General features: G+C 42.1%; 1 long non-coding RNA gene and 3 pseudogenes across 3 annotated transcripts; 3 read left to right on the top strand and 1 right to left on the bottom strand.

Moving 5' to 3' along the window:
* Window positions 1–2,968: 2,968 nt before the first annotated feature.
* LOC148854348 (putative xyloglucan 6-xylosyltransferase 5 pseudogene) lies at window positions 2,969–4,828 on the bottom strand (annotated as a pseudogene). Its single transcript, XR_016112672.1, has one exon. The product of XR_016112672.1 is annotated as a putative xyloglucan 6-xylosyltransferase 5 pseudogene (transcript).
* A 4,337-nt stretch (window positions 4,829–9,165) lies between these two features.
* On the top strand, window positions 9,166–11,551 carry LOC148854347 (GDSL esterase/lipase At4g10955-like; annotated as a pseudogene). Its single transcript, XR_016113374.1, has 4 exons — window positions 9,166–9,213; window positions 9,321–9,382; window positions 9,706–9,813; window positions 10,281–11,551. The product of XR_016113374.1 is annotated as a GDSL esterase/lipase At4g10955-like (transcript).
* A 2,729-nt stretch (window positions 11,552–14,280) lies between these two features.
* LOC148854345 (peroxidase 57-like) lies at window positions 14,281–20,245 on the top strand (annotated as a pseudogene).
* LOC148854346 (uncharacterized) lies at window positions 16,359–17,898 on the top strand. Its single transcript, XR_016095115.1, has 3 exons — window positions 16,359–16,649; window positions 16,789–16,887; window positions 17,038–17,898. It is a non-coding gene; the product is annotated as an uncharacterized LOC148854346 (long non-coding RNA).
* Window positions 20,246–20,291: the final 46 nt, after the last annotated feature.

The raw sequence follows: 20,291 nt of genomic DNA, 5'->3' as shown, positions 1-20,291 counted from the left end.
GTTTCTTTCTTCAGCTCACGCCTCTTGGGTGGCGGTCTCGAAGATCTCAGTCCGCTCTTGGATCATTGCTTCGAGGTTCTCGACCTCTCGTTGAAGCTTTGCTTTCTCCTCGGTCATGGCTGAGATCAGCTCCTGTTGTTTCGCCTTCTCCGAGGCATGGCCATGATCAGCTCCTGTTGCTACGCCTTCTCATCGGTCATGGCCATGATCAGCTCCTGCTGGCTCCGAACTCCCTTCTTGGCCCAAAGAACCTCACCCCAAGTTATGTCCAACTTGCGGTAAAGTTTTTGCGCCTTCTCCTTAGCTTCCCGAGCTCTCTACAGGCGGACTTCAGACTGGTAGACCAACGAGTGAATGGTGGAGTTCACCTAGCAAAGAAAACCGAGATAAGTACGTTTGAAAGTTGACAAGGAAATAAAATGTAAAGTAAGATACTTACCACCATGCAGTAGCTGGCAGCCCCGCCTCCGAGCTAGCTTTTAGGCATGTCAGCCCAATCCGCGACCTCGACAGGAACGACGACACCCTTGCTCTTGAGCAGTCCGAGCCGAGGCGTCATTATGCTTTCCTTGGGAGACTCGGGCTCCGACATGGATGTGCTCTCCGGTTCATGAGGTTGAAGGTCTTCCTCCTGGTCCTTGTCCAAGTCCACTGCAATGGGTTGAGGTCGGACCTCCTCCTCGGGGAGTTCATGAGGGCGGACCTCCTCCTCGGGGAGCTCGACAGAGATCGGCTCCGGGGCAAGGACTTCGGATGGGGCGGGAGCAGAAGAATCGACCTCTCGGTGAGATTTCTTTGAAGCCTTCCTCTTCTTCCCTCTCTGAAAGCTCTTACGAAGGTCCTTAGCATCGACCTCCGGCATGGTAACTGCAAGAGGTGGAGACCTATCAGGAGGGCTCAACCCAACTCGCACAAGCTTCTCCTTGGCCAAGAAATTCTTCATCTCCAGGCCGAGGTCCCTCCAAGAGTTGATAACTGCCCTAGTCTCCGCATCTAAACTCACCCCGGGATCCTTCATAGCCACCCTCCAATGAGTTGGAAAAGTCCATCCCTCAGGATTTCGGACAAGGAAGTATCTCCTCTTCTAGGCCGGAACCTTGTTCGGGCAGCCGAACAGGATTTTAAACCCGAGCCGAGGAGAGATGTAGTAACTTTGTCTGACGTCCCCGCCCAGACAAGCGAAATTCTTTTTGATCGAACAGATCGAACTAAAGACGTCTAGGGACAGAGGTCGGTTATACTCGTGGAACAGGAAGATGGTGCCTACTATGTTCTGGATAGAGTTCGGGTGTAATTGGTCAATGGTGATGTTAAAGAATTTGACTATCTCTATAATGAAGGGGTGGAGCGGGAAGTGCAGCCCGACGACGAGCTGCTCCTCAAAAACCGCAAGCTCGTAAGGGTCGTGATCCCAAGGATACTGACTTAGAGGAACACTGAAAACTAAGCTATAGGGAAGACGATAGCGGGCTACTAAGTACATTAACCTATCCGAGGTCAGGGTAGAAGGACCGAAGTCGTCCGGATCCTGACCCCGGGAAGAAGATGGGACCTCCATCCTAGAGGTCGGTCCCTCCTCCCGAGCCTCAGGCTCACCAGGCCGAGATGGCCCAACTTCAGGCATAGAAGCTTCCTCTAAAAGCTGAAGAGGAGAGTCGCCCAACGACGAGCTGGCCTCCCCAGCAGGGGTCGGGGACTGCACCTCGGCGCCCCCGACCTCATTAGAATCACCTAAGAGCCTATCTATGCTAGAGCTAGACATGATTAAAAAACAAAGGAGCGAAGGAAAACACGAACTCACCAAAAGAAGGACGACCTCAGAATACAAAGAGAGAGCGAGCTGAAAGACTCTAACACAACCTCAGGAGAGCTCAATCACAGAATTTTTGGCGAAAAAGAGGGGTACCTTGGCCCCCTCTTTATAGTTCACTGCAAGGCGATTAATGGCTGAGATCTGCTTGATCCAACGACACACATGAAAACTGACAGCACGACGCCCGGGGACGAAATTGGTTGAACGCGTTTTTGACATTCGTGAAGTCCATAAACAACGTGGCGTCCACGCGTACACCCAACGCGACTTGGGCTACGGTTGGTTAAACCGGAGGTTTGAACAGGTTCGACTAGTTGTTCCGCTCGACAAACCGCCTAAACCTCGTGCCAAATCCATCTGGACCCATCATGAACTCCTCGCACTAGGTCGGGACCCCCGGCTCGGGGAGTGGGGGGCAATTGATGAAGGGCGATTTGGCCCGACCTAGCAACAAGGAGATGTGGATGCGGCCTAATTAGTAAGATGATAGCTTAGCCCGACATGCCGGGTCCGCAACAGATCAAGCTCAGATAGTCAAACCACCTCGGGACTAGTTCACCTTGGTGTAAGGTCGGATCAGGACAACTTCGATCCCAAGGCACTTCGGCATTTGCCCCAGGTCGGATCTAAAGAGCGTAGCTCGGGTAATATTAACAGACCACTACGTGGCAACCTCGAAGATCTTGCCATCAGATTCCGGGCCTCGCAGGATAACGCCGCGTAACAGCTAGCGTTATCTCCCCCGACCGGTTCGGGTGGACTCGATAAGCCCCATCAATTATCCCCATTATCGCGGAAACAGATTTCATCGTGTCGAATATCCTGGAACACTCCGCGAAACCCACTAGGCCTCAATCAAATAGCATTCATTAGTTCATGATTTAACCAAACCTAGACCGCCATTACCCATCCTAATGTGTCTGTAACAATACATAAATGTCCCTGTCTATCATATTTGCTAAATTCTCTGTTCCTATTGATTCTGTTCGTTCAATTCAGACTGTTGCACTCTGTCTGGTATTGAATGGGAGGGGAGGAGACACAACCAAACCATCAAGATACCCAAAAAGAGAGCTTCATGTCCGTTTTCCAGTTTATAAAACAGTGTTCCTTCTTCCTTGTTGGGTAATCCGAATAAAATGGGCAAGAAAAAAATAAAAGAATCTACTTTTGTTTTCTCAAAAGCAATATAACAGAAACAAACTAACACTATATTTGAAGCCTGCATTAACTAAGAATTACATTACATTTGGATTATGAAACAAGGAGGAAGCCTGCATTACTCACGGGCTCTTTGAATCAGTGCCTCCAACAACTGAACGCCTTATATCAAACTGATCTACAAATTCTAAAGGGGTTGCCGTCTCGTTCCTGATTCTCTTGATCTTGGGACTCAACAAGCCTCTGTGCCTAAACCCATATAACTTGAGCACCTGGTTGTCTGCAAAATTAAACGCTCTCTCCATGCTTTTCAAGCACCTCTCCACGGGATAATCCCCATAGCTCCCACAAGGCTTACAACCCACAAAATGGGTAACAAATGGCCATCTCTCATCTCCCAATCCAGGATGGTACTTCTCCATCATCTCCTCATACCGGTCTACCAGTCCAGCCCAGTATCCATGAAGGTAGTAAGAATTCTCAAGAAACACCTTATTCATCCACTCCTTCTTCGATATCAACAAGTAAATCAATGCCGACTGGTCATCAGCCTCGAATGCTGGCCGCCCCTTCAAATTTGCAGTTAAGATCTTTCCCGCCTCGTCACGAATCGGACCCTTCGGACCCATGGGAGCCCAATCATCAAGCAAATCCAAAGACCACTGGCAATTCCTGAACAGAAAGCTACCGGTGTTCAAAGCAATCCAGGATTTCTGCTCAAACATCAAATCTGGGTACCCATGAACAACCAAGTTATAGTCATTATACTTGGAAAGAGGAATCTCAAACACCATGTCCGTGAACAACGCATCACTGTCCATCCACCAGATCCATTCCACCTCTGGATGCGACAGCATAAGCCGCCGTATCAACGGTAGCTTTGCCCAGTACCCGGCGAGCTCCTTATCAAGATGTGCCAAATTATAAACAATCTCTATGCCGTGAATTCGACAGTAATCAATCTTGTTCTTGATAGCCTTGAGAAGGTAATGATCTCCAATCGGGTTGTCACACGGATTCGGTGGAGACCCAGTAACGAGCAAGATTCGAGCTTTTCCATTGATGTAGTTGGGGAATTCGGGATTGCGGTCTAGCCAGGCCTTTCGCTCTTCGTCCCAATTTGAGATCTTGGGGCCTAGTGTGTAAGTGACGTTCGGATTAATCTCGACCTCGGCAGGATCATCAGGGTCGGAAGGGTCACCGTCAGATCGGATCTCAGCGAGGATGCGGTTGGTTTCTTCGATGAGGTTCTGGTTCTCGGCTTCGGCGTCAGAGCCGCCGAGGTTGCCTACGCCGATGGTGCCACGGAGGACGAGAATAGTGACGAAGCCACAGAGAATTGTTATCTTGAGGTTGTTGAAGGTCTTGTGGATCTGGCGGCCGCGAGGGATGCCGGGAAATGCACGACCCCCGGAGAGCCTATTGGTGGTGGGGATCGAACCGCCACCTGCTCCGCCTCTCTTGATAGCGATAAAACCTTCTTGACCCATCTCCCTCTCCCGCTCCTTGTGCGTATCTAGAGAATGTAAAACTAGAAGACAGAGACAAAAGCCCTAGGTGACGTATCGCTAGTTCCTCATATTCTCGAAGAAGAAAGACAGTACAATGAGTTGGCCGCAGAGAGGGGAGAGAGGGAGAAAGAGAGATGGCGGAAACAAATCAAGTAGAGATAGAGATCTGAGATTTCTCTCATTAAATTAAAACAAAAATATTTATAGATTGTCATGGATGAATCACTGTAATTAATATATGGTTTAAAAATTTGTATTGTTTAGTAATTTTGCGTCGACCCCGCTGTTTCCGGATGCTTGCCGACGGCCTTTTCCCCCTTTTTTTTTTTTTTTTTTTCTTATTTACATGTAAGAAAGAAAAAGTAACGCGTACACAATTAACATTTGTAGAATTGTAGTTAAGATCCTATCTTTGACAAAATTTCTCTCTCAAAGACAGCGGATGTCAGCTGTCCATGATGACACACGAAACATCGGTCCTCTTGAATTCGAATAATATCCCGAAACGTGATTTCACGATGTGGGGTGGGACCAGAAGGCCCGGGCCCAGTCACGAATGGGCCGAACCAAAATCTAAGAAAACCAACAGCACTGTTGAACTCTGAACATGTGTGTAAAGCTGTTTACGAATCGGGCTTGGGTCATCTCCAATGTGAACCCATATCTGGAGCCCATTATATGCACCCTTAGTCCCTTATTATGTATTGAGGGATATGACATAGGTAGCCAGGTGGTTCCAGACCTTAACCCATAAAATGATCCAAATTGTAGAAATTGACTAAAGATATTGGATAATATTAAAATATAAAATTAAATTTATCGCATGCATACAGCCAATAACAAAAGTTAACAAGCAGATTCGTCGTCTTCCCTTATATAAAATTATATATATATATATATATATATATATATATATATATATATATATATATATGGGCAGAATTAATATAGGAACGCGGCATTGCCATTGAGCTAAAATACAACATTAAGCTAAAATGTCATTTCAACCTAAAACGCGCCTCAAGTGGACACAAACTGCTTAGGCCTCTAAAAAAGGGAATAAATAATGTAAGGTTGAGGATTAATGATGAACCGTGAGAATAACCTGGGCTTACGGGCTATCCCTAATCACAAAATAAATAAAGGTAGAAATTATAGTAGAGACAAAAGGCATTCGCAAGACACGTGCTATGCTATGCGTTTCTTTGTCCCATCCAAAGGCATTTGTTCTGCTTTCCCATTTCAATCACTTCGACTTGGGAACCGGAATCAATGCCGCTGAAGCCTGCAGGCTGATTAGTTGATTTAGTTCAGATTAAGGACAAGATCTGAGTAAAGACTAAAGACCGGATAAATGACAATTTCCCATTTCAATCGGGTTATTATCACAGGTGAACCCAAATTCTTGTTCGTTTGTGAATAGTTCATGGGCGACTGCTAGAATCGGACTACCTGACCTTGAAGAGAAAGTTGTAAGACTCCTACCCACCCGTATTCGTGTTTTTCTTTTGTGATAAGATTCCTGAAACAGAAACTAGCATTGCTCTTGATCGTGCGTCACACTATTTCTCTGTTTCGGCTACGTTGAACTAGAGGATGCAGACGAATCCTTAAGGCCCGTTTGTTTTTCAGATTTTGAGAGGAGGACGTGGGGGAAAGTCAATCTTGATTTTCATTGACTGACATACAGATGAATTCGGACTTGATCTCAAAACAAGAGAATTTAACGACTCTATGAAGAAAATAGCCGGAAAACGGCTTCTTTTACCGAATGGAGGAACAATAAGCTCGCTTCCGAGCTGAAGATAGTGCTCTGAACAAATATGCAAACAAGGTTCTAGAATAATCAGCCATTCCAAAATCAAATTTAAAGAAGGATTTGTGTTTGGGTAGTGCAAATATGGATGGAAAGTATGCTAGGATTAGGATTGAAAAGATATGAATGAACTTAATTTTGGGTTGGGTTGGATCTTGTACGAAGCATTGGGCAATTCAACCCCGATGACAGACAACTTTTATGCCCCGTTTGCTTGTCGAGAAGTTATTTAACCGAATAAATGCATTTTACTCGAGTAAGTATTTTTAATGAAACACTTTCCACCAAGGTAAGTGTTTTTACGGTTTTACCCATATTCTTTTACTTCTCAGGTAAATAAGACAATGATTGTTTTAGTCATAAAAATCCATTATTAAAAATGTCAATTTTGTTCCATCTAAGTTTTGATAACTTTTGAATATCACTTACACCTAGGGGTAATAAATTTTTTATAAACTCCACATAAATATAAAAAAAAAGAACATAAATATCCAAATAAGTGGGGACCAAAATCCTATTAACTAACTTCCCCCTCTCAAAATCCTAAAAACAAATGAGCCCTTACTATGTTAATATATAAATACAAATATCAAATATTTATGTATGTACATATACATGAATGTACATTTTCGTTAAGGAAAAATTATGAAGTATGATTTCAATTTCCTATACCAATTAAAAATAATACATATTACAAAGAATTTATTGCATTAATTTTCCTTATTTCTAAAGTATTTTTTGGTCAACTCCTTATTTTTAAAGTAACACGCTAAATTCTGAATCTCGTAATCCCAATTTTGTGCTAAACACTTCTATGAGACTTGAATTTATGATTCCATTATCAAAAATAAAAAATAAAAAGACAAAAGAAAACTTATGACTCTGACATACTAACTCAAACCAAATTCACGATAGATGTATATTAGTATAGACCCAAATTGTAAATGGATTGGTTTGATATTGCCTTAATCAAATGGAATACTTTGAATTCAAATTCGGTGAAACAGCAACTATTTGTTGCAGCCCAGCCCTATTATGATTTATGGGCCAGTCTGGCCCTAAGCCCTACCCACCATAGGAAAGGCGTAGGTTGTAATTTTAGACAGTGGGCTGAAAGAGGCCAATTCGAGTCCTGGCTTATTGCTAAGGTCCTACAGGACATTTACATTGGCTATGTCAGTTTGGTGGGTCAGAATAACAGAATAACAATGTAGCCTAATATCATTCATATCTTAATTGCATCAAATAAGGAGAGCTTCCTTACGTGAATCAACCTGTTTCTGTCACTCCACCAGATGTGCTGCATGTTCTGTCACAATGCAAGAGCAAGACATGAAGGATCAAAGGGCCCAAATCAACATTTTTTCCTACAAAATTCCTCCTTTTACAATACAACGGACTGATAATACCAGTTCAGCGTTCAATAAAGTAATCTGGAATTGCTCTTTGCTTGACCTTTCCTACGCAGGTTGGAAATGAGAGAGAGGATCGGATGAAGTAGGGAAAATTGGGTTGTCCACTAAGGCTCATTTTGGATATACAAATTTATAGAGTACAAAACCTTGTATTATTTATTTATTTTATGTATTCGACGATGAGACGATCTGAGGATGGCATGTTTTGATCCTTGCTCCAAGTCAAAATTCAAATTAAAAAATGGGTGAGTATAGGAGAAGAAGGAACTATTACTGTATTACATGTATCGCCTTCCGTACAAAGTAATTGCTTAGATAACAAACAAGCTGGATTGCTTATTGACTTTGTTTTCTTATATATGCACAACAGTTCCAAAACACTTTTTAAAGAAAACCATAAGTCAAAAGTCAATCAGGCTTGAGGCTTGATTATAAAAATAAATAAAAATGTCAATTGGGCTTGTTTCCAAAGAAGTATGATGATATGATCATAACCTAGAGTGTTAATGGACCGGCTTTGGGTTGGACTTCATTCAAATTAAAATTCATTTGAATGAATTGAACGGACCGATAAGACATTAAATTTGGATGGACTGGATGGATTAATATGACATATTGGATTGGACCTGATCCATCCATAATTAATTTACATTGGACTGAGCCAATATGTGATCCATTGATAGAAAATAACAACATAGGTGTCAATGGACTAGGTTTGAATTGAAACCAATCTAAATTAAACAGGTCTGGACTGGTCCAAAATATCCATTGAATTGGATTGAACCAGGTCCATTTGTAATGGACTCACATGGGACTGGACCAGATTGGACCAAATCCAATCCAATTGACACCCCTAATCATAATCCAATCTCCCCACCTTATGCACATTTCACTATTTCAGTTTTCAATTCAAAATATAAGAAGTGATTTTTTTTTTTAACAAAGCATTTGGCTGAAACCTGAAACTTGGCGCTGGAAATTAATAGAGGTTTGAAGAGAAGATGTGGTAACAAAAATGTTCCATGTGGCAATTTATTTTGGGCCAAAAAGGAACCTTGCAACCTTCCATTTCTACCTTTTTTCTCATAAAGCAGTTTTTAGGCTAAAAAAACTTTGCCAAGTGTCAAATGTAAGTCCCTCTTTTCGTCATTTTTAAGATAAAAGACTATAAGATATATATAATATAGGCAGAATTAAGAGAACCAAGTTCTTTCATTTGGCGCGTATATAGTTTGTATTGACTTTTCAATCAAGCTAGCTACTTCTGAGTTCTAACTATGACTACATATAGATATTATATTGTATCGATTTATTATGTTGATATTATGATAATTAATGACAACCCCCTACCAAACCAAACAATTCCCATTATATGACCAAGAAATTAAGTAATTGTTTGACTTGTGATTCCCTCATTTTCTGGAAACTACTAATGCATCTATCCATATAAGGAAGAGAAATACAGCGATTTGTAGAATGCCAAAGGCAAAATATAAGGTTAGACTCTGCATCCTTACTCTGGTTTTTCTATTCGTGATATCTGCAGTTTATTTGCTCTTTCAGTTTCTTGTTCTCTGAATCTGTAACAGTTTGGTGAGGATCAGGTTGGAGGAGTTTGATATCTACAACCTCGGCTTGATAGAGCTCTGATTTGTCTTAATTAAAGGTGAGTTTCAGTTTGTTGATATATTTTCCTCTTCCTTGATTTCGTCATATAGTAAAAGAAAATCTCAAAAGTAATTTCCTTCCTCGAACAACATAAGAATATGAGAGATCCTCTCTGGGATAAGCTGAGGTAAAGCATGCCTCTCTTTTCTGCATAAACTGGGGTAAAGAGGGTCTAAAAACACTCTGTTTTATCAATAAAAGAAGAACTTTTAAGCTTTTACGTGGTGTCCAGTCCTGCCAATTTGGAGATTATGCCCCATCTAGTCTCGACTATTATAATTTTTCTTCTTTTTTTTTTATTTTTTATTTTTCTTTTTGTAGATACTGGGGAGAGATCAAATTTAAGAGCAAAACGGGGGTGTTAAGCATGTCCTCTGAGAAGGATAAATTCAGCAGGTCGGGACACTCAGATGATATTGTTGCTGATTGGTAAGACAATTTCCTTATAAATAAAATTCATGTATCAATCAACCTATCCATCTATAATTAAATACGGGAAAAGTGGATCATTAAGTCAGTATTGGGCGATGCTAATTTTCCATGGTTTTAATTTTTATAACTGTAAACATAGAACGTCATTATCCTGCACTTCACCACATATGATAAGATGTTGGAATCTGGAGAAAAAGTTCCCAGACTCCAACATCTTATTATATGCAGATCAGACTCAAGGTCAAGGAGGGTTGAGTCAAAATCTGCATATAATAAGATGTTGAGTCCAGGTTTTCTGAGAATCATATCGTTAGTGGGGCTTGAGCTCGGCCATTGACCCATCCCCATGTATAGCTTTAAGGTCTGATCGATCATTCACTGCAGAAGAGGGTTAGAGGGTTTTGGCAGTTGGATCTGCATAAACAACCGGCTCATCAACAAATAATTCTTCTTCTCATGAACAGGACAAGCGCAGATTACCGAAGAACAGTTTCAGCTAGCTTGGTAAAAGGTGTGTATGTTCTAGAGAGAGTCCGGCAAAAGGGTCGACAGGGGTTGGAAGCTCTCGCACCCAATGGTGGGAGTCCTTCCATTTTGAATTGCAGGAAGAAAATAAGCTCATCGACAAACTTGGTTCCATTTTTGGAGCTGTATATGAATTCAAACCTCCGGTTTCTGATCGCAACCGCCCAATACAGGGTGCTCCAAGATACATTCTTGCATTTCGAGGAACCATACTCGGGGGGAAAATCATGTTATTCGATTTGAAAGACGACGTGCGGATCATCTTCAATAAACTTCATGAAGCTTCACGCGCAGAGCTTGCAAAAGAAAAAGTGGCGGAAATGGTTGCCAAGGTTGGAGGTTCGAATATTTGGTTGGCTGGTCACTATTGGGGTCTGCCCTTGCACTGTTCGCTGGAAAGCACATAGTCAACACTGGCGTTTGTCTTGAAACTTATCTCTTCAATCCACCATTCTCATCTTTGCCTACAGAAATGATCAAACATGAGGGATTAAGAGATACGATTCGGAAAGTTAAAAACACTTTAAAATTTCAACTTGTTACAAATCTCCCCAGCACAAATCATTCGTTCGTGGAGTTGTCCAAATGGGTTCCACGTCTTTTTCTGAATAAGAAGGATCCCATCTGCGTGGAGTATAAAACGTATTTTGAGAGTAGGGATCAGATGGTGGTCGCCGGAGCTGGAAACGTCGGGCATGTGGTGAGCCAATATACTGTTATCGGGGTTCTGCTGGAGAATCTGTTTGACAAGAAGACGGAGCCTTTGCACCTCCTTCCATCAGCAGATCTCATCATTAACAATTCAGATTCTCAGGATGCTCATGCACTTCAGAAGTGGTGGTTGCCCAACTTGCATCTGGAGTCCATGCCATACCGCTTTGTAAAAAGGAAGTAGATGATAGATCATTTGGTATAAATCTGTCTGTCCAGTCTATGTTGGTCGGTTATTTAGTTAGGGTTACTTCTTTTTTTTAAACAAGATGTTCTTGATCTGTGTGGATGCATGGTTTCTCAAATGCTTAGTACTTATCTCTGTACATTCCCTCAAAATATCTGTAATTTCTTCTTTCACGAAGTGAAAGTTGTGTGGTTTTTCATGTTTTCAAACACGTCTCTAAATTGCGATTGATTTCATATTCTGATTCTCTTTTATTTATGTTACCTTGTTGGCTGTAGTTTCCAAATTTCTTCATGCATGTAATTCCAGAAACCTTGTGCATTACTACTTTTCTAATAACAACCGAACTTGCAGTTCAGTTTATTTTGCATGTGCAGGGTTTAAGTTTTTCCCACAATGTCTTTTCAACCAATTCTAGATAATTCCACATCATGAAACAAAGAAAACAAGAGGGAAAATGCTGGTACTTACCATTAAGGGTCTTGGGAAGGCTGGATTAGATAGAGGAACCTATCTGACCTCGCATTTTTATTTCGGTTGCGTGACGATCCAGAGACCCTTAAATAAAATGCGTTCACCTCAGTGTTTGCAATAAATTTATTATGCAAAACCCAGAAATAGAGATTAGAGAGAAATAAGAAACAAACAGGAGTTGGTTGTGCAGCTATCGAGCTCACTTCTTTTCCTTCCTTTTTTATCGCTGCTGTTAGGGGTGTTAACGATATTCAAAAATTCGATTTTGAATTCGATATTCAACATAATCGAATCAAATTCAGATAATTTGAATATCTAATCATTTGAATTCGAATATCCTATTCTTACTGAATAGTTAATTGGATTCGAATTTGGATATGACCTGATTCGATTCGATAAATATCCGAATTTGATCGATTATTTAATTTTTATGTATAATATATAAAATATTTTATAGTTTATATTATATAAATAATTTATATACTTTATATCAATAAAATATTTATTTTATATATTTATTAATTATCTAAAATAATTAATTAATCGAATTGGATATTTGAATATTTAATCGGACTCGAATTCGGATATTAATTTTCAATATCCGTCGGATATCAAATCGAATTCGGATATCAGATTTTTTAATTAGATTCGAATTCGGATATTGCTTGATCCGATTTGAATCCGATCCGTTTACACCCTTAGCTAGGGTACTACTTTTTGCTGAGGTGCGGCGTGCTCTACGACGGGGTCGCTTTTTTGCTGCTTTCTGATTGGTGTTGTTCACCTCGGTGCTATCCGGTACCTTGACCTTGGTGTTCTCCCAATCTTGGATGTTGCTGCGAGGAGGGAGTTGATCTCTATTGCTGGTGTGTTCACGGACGCGGGCTGGATCTTGACTGTTATGGGGAATTGAGGGGTCCCGAGCTGGGGCCAAGCCTCTTGTCCTAGGCTATTGGTTGCTGACCTGTTGTTCGTCATTGCGGTGCTGCTGCTCATTACGCGACTGTTGTTGTTGATCGCTGTGATGGCTATGCTGTGGCTAATTTCTCTAGTCCACAGCCTGTTAGGGTGGTGATGGATGCCGACTTAGCGAGGGGTCCTGAGGTGGTGTTTGGTTGCGGGGTGGAGTTGGGACCCGAGGAGGTGTTCGGCGTCCGTTGAGGTACTAATTCAATTGGTTCGCCTGAGTCTACTGGAGAGGGGGAACTGTTGCTGATAATATTGCTGGTATTGGTACTGTTGGAATTGCTGAATTTGTTGCATTTGGATTTGCATAATTTGTACGCTTTGCATGAGCTCATGGAACTACTGCTCTCCAACCCCAGGAGGAACCACTGAAGGCTCTCGATTGGGATGGCGGTGCTCACATGAGGCAGAGGTGCGCTAACAGCTTGAGTGCTGAAGGTTTGGTTCTGAACTGTTGGTACCCCAGAACTAGTGAGGGGGATAGTGAACTGTCCAATAGTTACCGAGGGGATCTTAGGGTTGAGTGCAAGCTGATCCTGCCCCCCAGTAACAATGGTCATACCAACACTCTTGATGGTGTTGCTTGAAGATGCCATTAGTAGAGTATCGTAGAAACAAATAAGGTAACTAGAAGTAGGAACTTAGCTTTTGTGTAGTGGTTCCCACAGACGATGCCACTTGATGGTGCATGATTTGGTTGCTCCTAGCTAGATGCCAGGTCGGACGTCGGTTGCTTAGATGGCCGTTCGAACTGCAAAGAAGGAATGCTCAGAGAACTCGGGGTGGCTCACCCAGCATGGTCACTCCGATGCTTAAGTTAGTATCTTAATGTGTGCAAGCTGAAAGCTTGAGATAAAAGAGCTAGAGTGCACTAAATCGCATGTACCTTGGGTCATTGGGGTAGGTGCCCTTATATAAATGAGCTACTGTGGGTCTCACGAAACACCTCTGAGATCCTCGGCCCGCATTGTTAGGAGTTCATTCCGCACCAAGAGGTGGATATCATGCTAGCTGATAAGGCTTATCGTATCTGTCTGATCTGGGCGGGATGAGGATAAAACCTACAGTCGTGCGACGTGATCTTGAAGAGTTCAAAGGCTTGCTTCTAAAAGTTCGCTATGTGTCACCTAGGTAAGTTGGGCCATCTCAATCTACTTGGACCTCGGTTTTGGCCAAGGTGACCAAGGCACCCGAGGTGACCTGGCCTACTAAGGTGGTAGGAAATGCTGAGTCACTGTCCAATCATCAGGTTGCATCCACGTGTTTGCTATTTAGTAGGTTGGGCCAAATCACCCCTCATCATTAATGATATTATTAAAAATTAAATTAAAAAATAAAATTTATAATATTTTAAACTAAAAAATATGAAACTGAAACCGACCCAAGTCAGTAAGGCTTATCGTGCCATGTAATGCATTACGTGGGTTCAAGTCTGTAGATGTAATGACAACGGCTGTTCACCACATTGAGCCCTTGACTTTGAGTTGGATAAAGAAGGAAAGGAGACCGTCCGGCGTCCGGCCGTCCATTATAAATAAGGTTAGCGATCGAGATGGGCCTTCCCGTATAGGTTCACTCGGTGGTGTTCGTTAGCAGAGAAAATGAAGGTTCCATCAGCTGCAAAGGCCATCCTTGGTCTCATTTTGGTTAACCTCACAAGCTTGTGCTTTGGTGCACTGGAGGTAGGATTCTACAGAGGGAAATTAATGTGGGGTTGCAGATGTGGAGAGCATCGTCAGAGATGTCGTTACTGCTCGATTTTCCAGCTACCCAACCATTGTGGCAGCTCTCCTCCGGATGCAGTTATACGACTGTTTTGTGACTTTTGTCAATGTAAGTGCTTTTGTTGAGGAGTTACTAATGAGGGTCTGAGAACTTCTGGTTCAGTTCGTGAAGGTGATAATAAGCGAGCTAACTTTTTCAGACCTTTCAGTGAAAACATGTGGAGATTAATTTCTTTGACTTTTCTTTAATTTGCTTCTATTTTCTTAGGGCTGCGACGCATCGTTACTCCTGGACGGTCCTTCCAGTGAGAAGACTACACCTTCCAACTTCAGCGTGAGAGGTTACGATATCATCGACCAAGCAAAGACTGCTATTGAAGAATGCTTGTCCTGGCGTCGTCTCTTGTGGTGATATCATTTCTCTCGCCACAAGAGATGCTGTTTTCTTGGTATGACAAATCCCTGAAACTAGATCTGTGTGTGCGTGTGAGAGAGAGGGAGAAAGGCTGTTAACTTATATAGTGGCAACAACATATTAGATGATAAAATCCTATTCAGGACCTCACCTGCCAAGTGGTCTAGTGTGTGAGTCCGGATCACCTGCCAACTAGACCTATTCATGGGCCGGGCCGGGCTGGGCTTTCATTCTATATTAATAGAATTTTCTAAGGCCCGAGCCCGAGTCCGGCCCTACCATTGGGCCTACAACTTGGGCCCGAGCTTGGCCCTCATAAAAAGCCCGAAGCCCGGGCCTGGGTTCGAGCCCGAAATTTAGCCCATATTGTTAGCGGCTGAATATATATATATATATATATAGAGAGAGAGAGAGAGAGAGAGAGATTATAAAGAAAAGAATAAAAATGTATATATTAAATTATAAATATATATTTTAATAAATATTATATTATTTATTTATTTTATATAATATATAAAATACATATTATATATTTTATAAAATATATAATGCCGAGTCGGGTCGGGCTAGGCTTTTTTGACAAATCCCGAGCCCGACTCGAAATGCAGTCAGGCGTACTGTGTTAGGCCCGAGGTCAGGCCCGCGGGCCTATTTACATGACCAAGCCCGATTGGAGTGCAGGCCGGGCCATCGGGCTACGTAGCCCATGAACAAGTCTACTACCAACAAATTACGGTAGACCCCAATTTTATAGTGAGATGTGTGGTGTTAGATTAGGTTGGTAGGGTGTTGGAACTAGTTTATTGGCATGAAATCTAGTCAACTCATCTAGTGTTAAGTTTGATCTTTATAGATATTCACCACTCCATTATAATTAATTAAATTCTATCAGGTATGGGTGGACTTGGGCTTGTTCACACTTCAAACCCGATATAGTACTATAGCCCACAGGAAGGGGGTGTTAGAGAATAAAAACCTATTTAGAGATATCCCTGTTACTCTTAGGCACTGTTTGAGAATACTTAAACTTCTTTTTGAGACATAGGGGTTTTTAAGTACTTATGAGTATTTGATAAAAAAGAGATTAATAATCACTTATTATTAAAAAAAGTATATATTTCTTAAAAAAGTGATATGGGTGCGTCTTTTTCTCAGCACTTTTTTAAGAAGTTCATCTTCGTTCGAATGAGACAAACCTGTCCCTTTTTTTTCTTTAATGACAAAACTACTCCAACTCGATGACGTTTGGTTGCTGGTCCACCAGCGGTGTTTGGTTGTAGGTCCACCGGTGACGTTCCACAGTGAGCAGAAGCCACCACTGATGAAGAAAGAAAGAAAAGTTTATCATCTTCTTCTTCCATTCGGTCTCTCTCTCTCGTCTCTGGTAGGGATTAGGGACTCCTTTTTATCGCCCGCTTTATTACCCTCCTTTTCAGGACAATCTTTCTGGTTTCTAGGGTTTTTGATTTTCATTTCCTTTTTTTTGAACCCAAAACCACCAAATCCATTTCTTGTTCTTCGTCATCTGTGTGATTGAAATCCTAGTTGCAGATAATTTTTAGTTTCGGCAGCATCTCAATGATGACTTTTGTGAAGAACAACTTTTTACCCCCATTCCTAATATCTAATCTACAAGACATTCTAACTAGCAGAAAACATGGCGGCGATGAACAATCCAAGAAGACTGACAAATCCACAGAACCTTCTTCCTCTTCTTCCCCTCCCTCCTCTTCCGATTAGGATTGCTCCAAATCTGTTGTGTTAGTCACTAATGCGGATGGAATCGATGCCCCGGGCCTAACCTTCCTAGTCGAGGCTCTGGTCCGACAAGGTGAATACAATGTTCATGTCTGCACCCCCCAATCGTGGGTTCTCTTTTTCTCTCTATTTTTCTTCCTGTCATTTTATTTCTATCTGACTATATTGGGGCGTTATCTGATTTTGTTCATTTCTGCACTGCGGTGGCTTAGTGATAAATCTGTCTCCAGTCACTCGGTCACATTTTGCGAGGCGCTTTTCTGTTGAAATTAACGGGGCTACAACTTGTGAAATTTCCAGTAATGCTGCATGTATGCTTTCTTCCTTTCAAAGTTGTTTCCGCACTTTCTTAACTTGAACAGGGATTTAGGAGTTTTTCCTAAGAGTTACAGTTGTTGATAAGAATTGCTAAATTTTCATAAGAATTGCTAAATTTTCTGGTTTATTACCGATTGAAACAGAGTTAAAGAGGAACAATCAACTTCCCCAGCCAACACTTGATGAAGAAAGAAGGAAAAGTTACCGATGGCGAACATACAAAGAAGTTTTCAAATGGTAACTCCAATTGTGGAATCACATTTGGTGGAAAACAAATCAAACGATATCAATTCTGATAGGTGGCGCTAGTATCCATAAGTATTCAAATCCTTCATCGGAGATAAAAGCAGAATGTATCCATAACAATAATTTCACATCCATTGATTTAAGAGAGAGAGAATCAGAAGAAAGATTAAGGAATATTGAGGAAACAGGAAGAGTAATAAAAAATGGTTTTCAGTAAAGGAGAGAAGCAACAAACCGAAGATGAAGTGGCGCGATACAGAAAAATTGCAGAATTAAAACAATGTCTTCCAAGAAATCATGGCAGAATCATCGTGGACTGGTAAAAAAATCCAAAGAAAGGAAAAAGAAAGATGAGACGGAGAAATGAGACTCGGAGGCGGAAATGAAAATTCGGGGATTTTGTGAAGGTTGTTAATCAGAGGAGTCTTTATGTTGTCCAATTTATAGTTTCGGTGGTTCCGATAGTTCCAGTGAAGAAAATGAGAGGCTGAGGGAGAGATCTGAGTGGAGGGTAAAATTGTCATTTGTGTCAATATAAACACTTATGGGGAAAGTAGCTTACCAAATATCCTCACCCCAAACATCCTCACCCCAATAAGTGCTTAAAAATATAATAAGTGATTTAAAAAGTGGGTTATCAATAACCTTAGTGGTTGTTAAAATAAGTACTTCTAAGTACTTGTATAACAAGTATTTCTTTTAACAAGTACTTAATCATCAAACATGGCCTTAAGCTTTTAGGTTGAATGGTTTGTTAGACTGCGTTTGGTTGGAGTGTAATTTTATTTGCACTGGTACAAAAGTACAAATGAAAAAAATGCAAATTCTTGTTTAATTTTGTTTTGTGATTTACTTTATTCTGTTTCATATCTTAATTTACTTCATTTGCAATTCAACCAAACAAAATAAGCTAAAATTTGAAACAATAATAAGTTAGAAACTGTCACATAGGTGTCATTTCAGCATTTCCCTCAATATGCAGATTTGTATGCATAGAGATTTGTAAAAGCAAGCATTGATTTATGTGCACGCCTACTGTTGAGGGCGGATTTGGCCCTCCAATGATATTGTGACACATGGCACCTCGGAACAACTAGGTGACACCCGGAACCACTTAGGCAACAACTTGCCTTAGCCAAGTTGATGGTGTCCCACCTGGTGGCCTGGCCCAGGCGCTGACCTGGCGGCCTGGCCCAGGCGCCAACCTGGCGGCCTGACCCAGGCGCGATCTGATGGCATGGCCCAGGCGCAAACTGGCGGCCTGGCACGGGCGTCGACCTGGTGGCCTGGCACGGGCGCCGACCTGGTGGCCTGGCACGGGCACCGACCTGGCGGTCTGGACCAGGAGCGAACTGGCGGCTTGGCACAGGCGCCGAACTGGTGACTTAGCACAGGCACTGACTTGGCGACATGCGAGACGTGCTTGCCGACAAATTCGACATGCATATCCTAACACTCCTACAATCCTTGGAAGCTGGCCCACGTGCCGAACGATCTGGACGGTGGTCAACATGCATGGCGGTTGCTTCAGGGAATCTCGGACCACTTAGACAACTTCTCAGAAATCTCGTATGCGGTGCGTGAAGCCCACGCCAAACAATGCATATATAAAGGCACCAACGCCAATGACATGGGGGGGGGGGGCAAGTAAGCATATTCTAGCTCTCATACTTTGTGATTTTTAGTTCGCAATATACTATTAGATTACTGACTTAAGCATCGGAGTGACCTCGCCGGGTTAGCCACCCTGGGTCCTCTGACATTAATTCCGTGTAGGTCTCTAAAGAACTACGAAGCTCAACAATCAATCCGGCTCGCCACTAGGTAGCTCGGCCCTCTGGTCAGCTCGGCACTCTGGTCAGCTCGTCACCTAACCTGCCTAGCTCGGCCCAGTTAGCTCGGCACCTAACCTGCCCAGCTCGGCCCAATTAACTCGACACCTAATCTGCTCCCAATTCGGCCTGGTTAGCTCGGCATCTAGGTCCTCATCCATCAAAACTTCACTTCGGCCTCTGAGTCATCGGCCACTTGGAAGCAGACCAAATGACGAGGTACTTAGCACAAAAAATTGATTCATCACCTACCATTTGAGAAAACTTCATTTTGGCGCTTCTTTCAATGGGTAGGCGTTTTATTCATTGTTTTGCTGATGTGTGGTGCTCAATGGCGCCAAATGGCACCTAAGTGTTAATAAACATATTCATTATTATTTTTCTTGGTTTTGCAAACAATTCGAGTACAAACATTTAATGAATAAATGCCCATAATTCCAAACACATACATAATTTTGCATCAGTGCAGATTTATTTGCATTGCAACCAAACTAAGTTAAGAACAAATTTCTCTTGGCTATATGGGTTTGCTTTTAATCCTACTGAAATCACAACCCAAAGATTTGTTTTTTTATTTTTATCAGTTGGTAGTACTGATTTATAATTTATTTGACTAATGTGAAAACCCAGAGTGGGGGAAGGAGATACGAAGAAGGGACGGTCTGGTTTCTCTAGCTGCTAATGTCGACCTCCCGGGGCCTTCGATATCAGTCATCGATGCCATTGCAGCATTTGCTAAGAAAGGACTCACTGCCACAGACATGGTTCTTCTTCTTTACTTCTTTCTTGCTTCCTTCTCCTGGTTCGTTATATATTTTTAATTTCACAGCTTAATTTGTTCTTGATTACTATTATAGGCGGTCACACTGTTGGAATCACTCATTGTTCGACCATTAGTGATCGTTTCTACAATTACCAGAACACCGGCGGACCTGATCCAGAAATGGATCCTGCTCCTGTTTCCATTCTGAGATCAACGTGTCCTCAGAATGCAGCAGTGGACAATGCAGTCGCTGTGGACCAGATGACTCCGCTTGTTGTGGACAATTCTTTCTACAAGCAGTTGCTGATGAGGAGAGGGATTCTTCCGATCGACCAAGCACTAGCTCTGGATTCTTCGATGAAATTCACAGTTATTTCCCTAGCCAACGGCGTCAAATTTCCTGCAGGGTTTGGGGAAGCCATGGTCAAGCTGGGGGCTGTAGAGGTGCTTACTGGGACACAAAGAGAGATTAGGAGAACCTGTGCAGCCATCAAAGTTCCTTATTATTAGCAGATTGAGTTTTTGAAATAAAAGACCCAAACCACGTTCCAATCTT

This window comes from Nelumbo lutea, chromosome 4, assembly GCF_056320005.1.
Source record: "Nelumbo lutea isolate HS-2025 chromosome 4, American lotus-T2T, whole genome shotgun sequence".
Lineage (NCBI taxonomy): Eukaryota > Viridiplantae > Streptophyta > Magnoliopsida > Proteales > Nelumbonaceae > Nelumbo > Nelumbo lutea.
Note: the sequence above shows the minus strand (reverse complement) of the source record. Positions and strands in the feature narration are given on the sequence as shown.